Below are 10,613 nucleotides of genomic sequence, written 5' to 3'. Positions count from 1 at the left end.
GATAGTTACAATTTTTTTAATAGAAGCTAAGCTTCTGTATAGTGTGTAAATTCTTGTTTTGCTTTAGTTGGTCTATCACCTCTAACTTTATTTTTACAGCACTATATAGAATAGATTTTACTAACTGTCTTTTCATCACTTTATTCCTTTTAATTTTTATGCCTTTTATGAAACCACCTTCTCGGGTGCTCCTTATACATAGGAAATAAGTCCATAATTAACTGAACTGAACTATACCGATCTTTAATTCATTTGAAGATAGGTACAATTGATTTGAAGATAGGTACAAATGCAATGAATCGAAGATAGGTATAATTGATTTAAAGATAGGTACAATTGAATTAAACCTATCTTTAATTACTAAGGTATTGGCAATAACAACTACTCCCTTTATCATACGTCATTTCTTATACGTCACAGCTGGCGCGAAAGTTTATCGGAATCTTCATCTGGCTGCAATCCAAGATATACCTACATAATTTACATGTGTATTTTTATAAGTATATGATGCTTTTTGCACATTTTGAATTAATCTTAATTTCTTCTTTCATCCTAATTGTCGTCGCTCTGTATGTTCTGTGCGTTTCCCTCCATATTACCCAATATTGTCTCCAAGGGAGCGTTCATTATTAACCAACAGCATGAAACGAATTGAACCTAGGTATAATTGAATCGTACCTATCTTCAAATCCTTTGTGGATATGTTTTAATTGAACCTATCTTCAAATCAATCGTACCTATCTTTTTTTTAGAGGATATCTTTAAATCAATTATATCAATTGAATTAGAGATAGGTATAATTCAATTGAACCTATCTTTGAACATATCTTTAATTATTTATATAGAGGAAAATAAAACAAACATGATTTTAAACACGTTTATTTTGATATTGGCGATTGTTGGTCGTGGCATATTTAAAAGCAGCAAGGGGTCGCCAAGCGTAAAGGGCGACCCCAAATTACAACAAGCAGCAGCAGCAGCAGCAAGCAACATGAAAGCATAATATTACATGTACATGTACTTATAATAAGCAAAAGTAATGGCCGTTCCGGGTAAACCGCGAACGGTAATTAACCTTACAATTCTTTTTTATGTACATGTATTTTAAATAAACTTTATAAGTTTACATGTATGTAGTTATCGTTCCGGGTTAGCAACCGCGAACGCTACTAAAGATATTTTAGCAAGCAAAGCACTGTCCATGAAATTTGTTGAAAGCAGTACACATTTTGCACAGCAACTGAGTTTGTTTCAAGCAAACAAAGCAGACCAATTCATGGATTTGTTGAAAGCAGCACACATTTTCCCAGTGAATGAGTTTGTTTTAAGCAGCAGCAGCACAGTGAATGATAGCATCAGTTGAATGGCTCGGCGCAAACGCCACATGTCCGAAACCTTTGGAATCCACAGGTTTCGGTCACCCCATAAAATGGGGAAGCCGCATTCAACTGACCCACGACCAACCGCCCTAAATTTTACCAATTTACTGGAGAAACTGAAATTAACCCCCTGAAAATAACTCTAGACCCCCCATACCTCTTAAATTAAATACTTATTATTCTATGAATAGACTGGAGATATGCAATGTGGTTCAACTGATGTTTAAAATTTGTAAAGTTGTGAGAAATTAAGCGAGTTATTAGCTTACCTTGGATTATTTTATAGCAAAATATATATTGAACATGAAGAATTACATGTACCAAGATGTTAAGCAACATTTATATGGAGACAAAATATTGTCCCATCATAAAAATGGTTGATCCTGATGTACCCTTCTCATTTTAACAGCAGCATGTATGAATTTATTCTGGCTGGTTTTGAGCAGCGCTGTTCTAGACAAAACCTATTTTACTTACCATGCAAGATTATCTTTGGAAATATATCATGTTAATTGCATTATAATAGGTTAGCTTTTTAGAGATTTAACTGTCCAGGCTTATAGTGCTCACATGTATGTACACAAGGTATTATAGCATTCATTAATCAAAGTTTTCCCACCAATTATGACTCCAAATGGGATCTTCGAGATTATTCTTGATAACAATACTTGATGTCATCTTTTTAATGTTTATAATAAAAACAGAAAAAGAACCTTCTCATCATATTTTAATTCTATTTTCACCAGTTCTTAACTATATTATAATTATTGCTTTTTCAACCAAACTAATCTGACATATCTGAGCAGCCTGTACATCATAAACTGAATCTTTCCAGGTAATTATATGTACCAGGAATATAGCACTTTTTTTTTCTTCTTTTTTTTTGACTTCTAATATGACAATTACAGATCTATGCCTATTAAAATAACAGTGTACCCACTACCTAGAACTGTTACAGAATTGAGAAACAGGACAAATATTACTAATAAATGGCTTAAACACAGAACAAGACCCCTTTCTCCTATCAAACTGGCTTGCAAGAATACATGATTACATGTGTATTTTAATTATCCCTGGAATAAAAGAAAACAGGGAAATATTGTGTTGACCATGCCTGACAGTGCATTATTCCTAAATTACAAACTGTACTGTACACCACTTTTCTAAAGGTATGGAGAATAAAACAAATTAAAAATTTTCTTTAATTCACCAAAATTGAAAATGTGATCAGAAGGAAGCACTTTCTTGTTAATGAAGGTTTTAAGTCATACACTGAACAAGTTACCACCTAAAAAGTAGTTAAATTAATGTGAATATTTTAACTTTTGTCACACATTAAATCGAAAATAGAATCAAATAGAATTTTGTTGATTCTGCATGAATGATGTATTTAAATGGCATGAATCTAATATAATTAGTGAAAAAATTTGACAAATGCTTTGACTTCTAATCCATTAATTACAATAATTTTGTATTTTCCTACAATTATTCCCTGACCGAGGCTGTTCGTTAAATTCCAAATCAGCAATGAGTTGAATTTAAATTGTTTCTACCCCTGGATCTTATAACTAGGGTTTTCCAGTTTTGTTGAATATAGGATAAGCAATAAAATTTAATTTACTCTCTGATTTATGAAATGTTTCTTGAATGAAATCCATAAGCTTATATCATGCTTATCAAGTTTAGATGTCTGATCACAATCCTTAAGACCAAAGAAAATTGCCATTGAGAAATACATCATCTTAAATGTCCAGATCTTTGTATATTAACCGGTGGAGCTAATGAAATCAATTCCAAATTAAAGTCCTTTTAATAAATATAATTGCCTTATCAATAATTGACTACTTTTAAAAATATTGAAACAAAATTATGTCTTTGATCATTAAAATACTCATACTACATGTACGGTCAGTTTATATTTATGTGTATTTGACTAGATAACCTTAGTACACTGGATCTTGCAAATAATAAATCTTCCCGAGTAGATGCTTACAAATCTGTTATATTCCTTTGTCACAATGACCTCGTATGCAGCTCTCCCTAGTAAGTGCATAATGCACCTTTCTACTGAAAACCCTATCCAATTTATATTTTTTCCAAAGAATTACAATCTCCAACCTAAGAGTCAGACACTAATTGTCTAAAATATAATTCCCTTTTATTCTCCAACAATTAAATGAATTGCATGTTTCTCCCCTATTTATGTGGTATGAATTTGTACGACTCCAAAGTTAATTTCAGTTACTGTAATATTTTTAAACCTGGTGTTTTAGTATTCTCATCTGATGTAAATATTCCAATTGTCAAGAATAGCTTATATGAATATGAATTATTTTAAATAAAACTACTTAAGTAAAACAATGTTTAGCTGAAAACAGGCAATCCCCTGATAAACTTGAAATTGAGATAAGTAAAAAAGGCAGAACAATATTAAGCTGGAGTGTTTTACCATCTATATTCTGTTAATTGTCAAGTGAATCCCTTTTACTTAAAGTCTTATTTATAGGGAATTAGAATAATTGATAATACATGATTAAGTTACTATTACTGGGTCACACAGAACACCTACAAACTTTAATTACTTACCATAGCCAAAAGAGGAGAATTTCTAATTTAAGCAACTGGTTATAGAATACAGCAGATTATGTTTTTTAACATGAATTGAGCAATAATTTGTCCTTTTCCTTAATTTAAAAGTCAAATTCCCTAATTTACCCAAACCCCAGATAAATAGAATTATCAATTCCTTTATCCCTAATGGCTATAGCCTTAGAAGTGAAGAATGCATGAGCAAGAATAAAATGAGGTGCATCAATCACAGGGGATAAATCCATGCCCCTAAAATGCTAAAGCGAATAGCCTTGATTCAGATTGTACTGTCAAAATTATTATATGACTAATTACACAAAGAAAAATAATAAGCATAACTCTTAATAATTAACTGAGCTACCTTTGATAGCCAGTAATAAATTTGATAAATATATTATGCAATTGTCAACAGGAACCAAGGGGCAATTACACACTTGAGAAGCTCTGAATTTAATTTCAAGAGTACATTTGAAGTTTTAAATAAAGCATTGGCTTGTCCTGTTGGTTGATTGTGTTGTTTAATGTGGAGGGCATTATTTCAGCCAAATATGCACTAAGCTCCTAACGCACGATAATAACATACCGGGTATAGCCTGATTGCATGATTTATGGTCAGCATAACCCTTACAACTTACAATATTCGCATTTTCCCTGTTAATCAACAAAGCTGGAACTGGTATAATTTTGCTTCCGAGCCCCCTCCCCCTTTTTTGTAAACAAATCAAAATTAATGCCCTCTATTGAAAAATGCATTTTTTAAAATGCCTTTGATGTATAAACTGATAATGTTCAATATTGAATAAAGGCTGCGAAAATTGATAGGAACCGATTATAATGTTTTTGAGCAGTTTTACTGCTATTAAGCCCCCCCCCCCCCTCTTTTGTATAGGATTATTTTTCGTTTTTAATTAATGCACAATTTGTAATTTTTAAAAACACAATTACAAAAATATTCCTCAATCTGATATAGGCCTATGTTTGCTTGTAGAACTAAAACGTAATTAACCAAGATTTGATACAAATTACGCCACATGTATGCCGACATGTAAAATTTCAATCCAAGCCAATCTCACATTTTTTCGAAAAAGAATAATCCATCCATGCAACTAATCATCAAATTAGATATTTGTCGATAATATTTTATGAAATTATTTAAAAACAATAGTGATTGAAAGCATATTTTTAAAAATTTCTGTCTGCTACAAAATTCGTATACCTTTCGTTTTAGTATCCAGTGCAAAGAGGGGGAATTTGAGATATCCCGATCCCGATCTAATTTATATTCTAGCTAACCAAACCCAAATAGCAGCAACAGTTTTCCTCATAAAATAAGTGCATCTATTCTTTAAATTAATAGATGCTATTGTATTGAAGATGGGTGTAATTCCATTAAAGATGGGTATAATTCATTTGTACCTAGGTATAATTATTTAGAGATGGGTATAATTATTTATACCTATCTTCAATTCAATTGTACCTATCTTTAATTCAGTTGTACATGTACCTATCTTCAATTCATTTAAAGATATGTACAATTATTTGAAGATAGATGCAATTATTTGAAGATAGGTACAAAAATATTTAAATTTATGTTAATTTGGAGTTCCATACGAATATACAACGAACAAAACCATAGAATGTGGCTGGGGTCTGCCGATTTGTGATTTTCTGTAGTAAATCGAGAACGGCCATTCATTTCAAAGCTTTTGTTTACTACAAGCCTAACTTTGTACAAACTTGTGCGAATGACAAAAGACGCATAAGACATATATTCTACTCTAAATCCATTCATTACTTTCAATAAAAGTACAATAAACAACAAACACACCATTTGGACATAGCAACGACACGCAGCAGCTTTACTTGTACAGTGTACAGAACATATGCAAAATATGAAAATCAATTGTATATACAAGTTTATGTTGGATTGAATAAATCATGATAAAAGGATGAGGTGACTTGCGGCCCCCTGTAAATTGACAAAAAATTAAATGTCTAAATTTTACTCAAATTTTGTATGTAACTAATCACTGATATGTATACCTTTATAGAATACTATTTATAACAAAAATAGAAACGTTATTTAAAAGATATAGATCTTGTATTGGGGCAGGGGTATTATGTTTACATCCAATTCCCATTGCATTTTAACCCCGCCCCACTCTTTGAAGCCCTTAAAATATACGAGCGCAGTTAGGTACAATTTTCTCCTTTGGCTGGTCACTGTATTTTATTGAAATCTACCTATATGTGAAAGGAGAAAATTGTACCTAACTGCGCTCACATGCCATTTTTTAAAAAACTGTAAAATCTAACTGGCCTTCCCCATAATGAAAAGATCGACGGAACTAGATTTTCTGACGTCAGAATAAATTCATATGCTAATCAAGACACTGGCGATACTTTCTAACTGACCAATCAGCTGAATGAAATTCGTTACGAGTGAGTACCAAAAAAATACTATGGAAACATGCTTGGAATTTTACTGCTTTCTGATATTTTTTAATGCATTTGAGTCACAGATTAGACACGGATCTACATATGAACAGTTCCCGAGACCACAGTAAAATTTATATACAGTTACAAACAATTGATAAATATACATTAGTTTAAAGTTTTGAAGCGTGTTTGGTGAGCCTTTCGCTAGGCCTACACGTACGTATTCCCGAGTATCAGTAAATATAAGTTTCATGTGCATTTCTTGTCTTAAAAACCGTAAATGCTGAAAATTATTGCGTATTATTATGTATAAACAGCCTTGGCTGACCATTATAAAAGTTTGAAATATAGAAAAGAATACAAGGTAAATTGTCCCCAACCACGTGTCTGTGATAAAATGTAAACGTAGTAAACCAGCATGTTTTGTTGTTCTGTCACCGGATTGGACAATGACTATGTGCGAAATAATAACAATAGCCATATAAGGTCTTCTCGAACACACATATCCCTCTATTGTACTAAGACCCGCCCATTCTCTTGCCATAAAAGAACATTTTCTCACAAACCTGGCCGAATTTCGTTGTGATAGGGTCTAAAAAATTAAAGATAATCCAGTATTCCTTATAATTAAAACGTGTCTGAACTATTGAAACTATATTCGAGAGGCGTCGTATTTATTCACTCATGTTTGAAAACTACCAACATCGTTGTAGATTAAATATAATTCGTCGTGGAAAAAGGGGCCCCAGATAGCAGTTATGTCACATCATCCTTTAAACTTTATCGTGCTCTACGTGTCGTCCTAAACTGGCATTTAAACCACTAATCACCTCTTATATAGCCTTGCTAACGAGACCGGTTCTAAAGAACCATGTGATATTCACCAGGTATTCGAATGACCTTGTAATTCCAAAAAAGTAATTCATTATCACACCAAGTAGAAATTGTTTTCTATCTAATTCGTTCCTTAAACGAATGAAATCATATTAAACGTTATTTAAAGTAGGAAATTTGTACACGATTAGGCTGGTACTTAAAATATCAAAAATGTACAAAAGGTACAATGTTTTTCCTATATATAGCAAGTGAGAGCTATTTACCTGTGTGACCCATGTTGAACCCATGCGTGGAATAAATTATTTAAAATAATCCGACTTAACTCAATATGAGTTAAGTCCAGTTATGGAGACAAATAGAGATAAAAAATCCAGAGGCCTGTTCAGCAGAGTGAGCGTTCGCGAGCGCTCGTCAAAATTACTATTGGAGGTATAAGGAATTCTGGCGAGCGCTCGCGAACGTTCGCTCTGCTGAACAGGCATCTGGAAAGATAACTCTCACTCAAATGCACTGACTACATTTAGCCACATCCATGTGCATTTGCTCTTCCTTTCCATCATCCGTCATCCATTGAAGCTCAGCATCTCACCCACCTCTCCCAATTTACAAGATTTTGATGAATTGTTCTTTTCTGTCAACAAAATGTTGCTGCTGTTTTTTATTTCCTTTTTCCGTCAACATCCATTCCCTTGGCTACCAGCAGAAGAAACCATTACATCCATATCCTTGGCCTCCAGCAGAAGAATCCATTACATTCATTTCCTTGACCACAAGCAGAATCCTTTTCTTCCGTTCCCTTGGCTACCAGCGGTAGAATCCGTAACATCCGTTCCCTTGGCTACCAAAAGAAGAACCCGTTAGCGTCATGGCTTTTCTTAGGTCTCATTGAATTGCAGGATATATGGTCTTCTTACAGGCTGTTTTTAATGCTGAATCGAATTCTGCTAGAAGCTCGCTGCTGATCCTGTTATCTTCCAGGCCAATGGGCAATAATTGAGATTCCGTCATCGTGCCATTGCTATTGATTCTACGTCATATACTATTGATAAAGTCGACGTAGACCATTGTCTTTGTAATACATTGCTACCTGCTCATTGCAATTCATTTATCATTTAATATCATTGAATACCATTGCATATTATTGCATATCATTGCATATTATTGAATATCATTGTAATCATTGTGTAAATACATGTATACACTTTGCGTAAATCATTGATTGAATATCATTGTTTATCATTGAATATCATTGTACCCTTTGTGTATTAATCATTCAATATAGACTTTGTGTACATCATTGAATTGATACTTTATGTACATCATTGTAGAGATACCTTGTGTACATCATTGTATTCATTGTATTGATGATTGATTTGACTATTTATTGTATTGATGATTGATTTGTCTATTAATCAATAAAGTCATGACAAAAACTGCCAATCATTCTTACTCTATTTTGTCGACATAATATAGTCACGTGAGTTTTACCCTGGTTAACATTCCTCAAAGGTGCTCACTGTAAGGTTTGGTATCATTTAGTCAACGTCATGCCGATTAGAAATTTATAAATGTATGTATTTGTTTTTAAGAAACGGGGGGGGGGGGGTGTAAAGAGAGTTAAGTGCCATTCACAAAAGTGTCAAACATTTTTTAAAACATTCATGCAAAAAAATAAAACATGTATTGAAAACCACCTAAATATTCCTTTTTAATTTCAAATTCAATGAAACTATTATTGTATTTTTTTTTCAAATGCAAGAGTACCAATTTCTTAGTTTAATCATTATGGCTACAGGCAACTACACAACTTTATTCATTTACAAAAAAACAGATTTCGAACAAAAAAATAACATTCAACAATCGCGCCGACTATGATCAACCATCAGATTGTTCAAGTGTCGATTTAAATATCTCTTCGCCTTGAAATAAATAAACAAAACTAAAAGAAGGTTCGGTTCGGTTTTTCCAGATTTGGGGTATTCATAGGCATATAAAAATATTCAATTGTTTCAAATCCATGCTGATTTAGGTGATGCTTAACATGCTTTTTAATTAAAAATATCCACTCTTAACTGACTATTACCAAAAGAGAAAGATTTGGTAAATAAATATATTCTATAGTAAAATGGCACATAAAAATTTAAAAGGGCCTATTAAGCATTGCTTAAGTGCACTTGTCCTTTGAATACAAATGGTATCTCCTCGAAAACGTACATGCATATTAAGCCTGGCAGAATGTAAACTGACAGTACATAATTATATCCAAAATAATTGTATGTAGATAAATTCTTTCTCATTCTACGGTGCCATAATGATTGACATGACATATACAAAAGAATAGCATTCCTATTTACCTTTACTTTGTGACATTCAGGTTTATAAGGTGCAGAATTCGAAGTGTTGATCTTTAACGATCGTTGTGTACGCGAGCCACGTTGAGGGTTAAACTTCCTTTTCTTCTGCTTCGTTGCTTTTGAATATAGAATAACATTTAAATATCCAAATACGAAAGGTCTGTCGTAAATTATTTATTGCCCCTAATGTCAATTACGTACATGTATATAATTTGAAATAAGTTGGTCATGGTGATCATGGCTTCATGAAATAAGAAAGCTAAGTCTTGAGTGCATGGTATTACCACAAATTGAATTAGGAGCCCTTGATGTAAAAACAACCCTATAGTTGATATTTGTACACGTCTCTCTTATAGGGCGCGCTTGATTTGTCTACACCTTACTACACCCGGTATATAGACGATTTACACCTGATAATCAAGTGAAATTGGGTGTAGTGTAGTAAATTCAACATGGACGTCAAAATTTCAACAAACTGAGAGGATCCTATTTGCAGACGATTTTTTTTTTTTTTTAGAAAATATCTGTTGTGATGGTGAAGATTTCTTAAAATCCATTTAAAACAAAACAACATTATGAAAAGGCAAAGATTTTTTCATTAAACATTTTTTAGCTACCCATAATTACCCTTATAACTAAATATCTAGCCATAGTCAAATGTATCTAAAGACTTTATCGCACAAACTTGCAAAACTTCCGTATTTCTTTTATTACAAATTATGCAGTTTTTCATTTTCCATAAAATGCACAACACACGGTCCACTATATTACTAAAAACAAATTTATAAATCACAATCAGCCTATCAAATACTTGACAGTAAACTCAAATGCAGAAAATGAAATTCTGCAGCTATACCGTCTCGTCATTTGTCAAACAAATTCGCAAACTATCTTTATACATGTATCTACGGAAGTGAAAACAAAAAGCGAACGATAACTCTGGATAGAGATTGCATATGAGGTTTTAACATCTCTATACACACTTAACAAAGTTCTCCACCTGTATTGAACCACG

Source organism: Saccostrea cucullata, unplaced genomic scaffold (assembly GCF_032062105.1).
Source record: "Saccostrea cucullata isolate Sc308-1 unplaced genomic scaffold, CSIRO_AGI_Scuc_v1 ctg1834, whole genome shotgun sequence".
In the NCBI taxonomy this organism is placed as follows: domain Eukaryota; kingdom Metazoa; phylum Mollusca; class Bivalvia; order Ostreida; family Ostreidae; genus Saccostrea; species Saccostrea cuccullata.
This window is presented reverse-complemented; position numbering follows the sequence as displayed.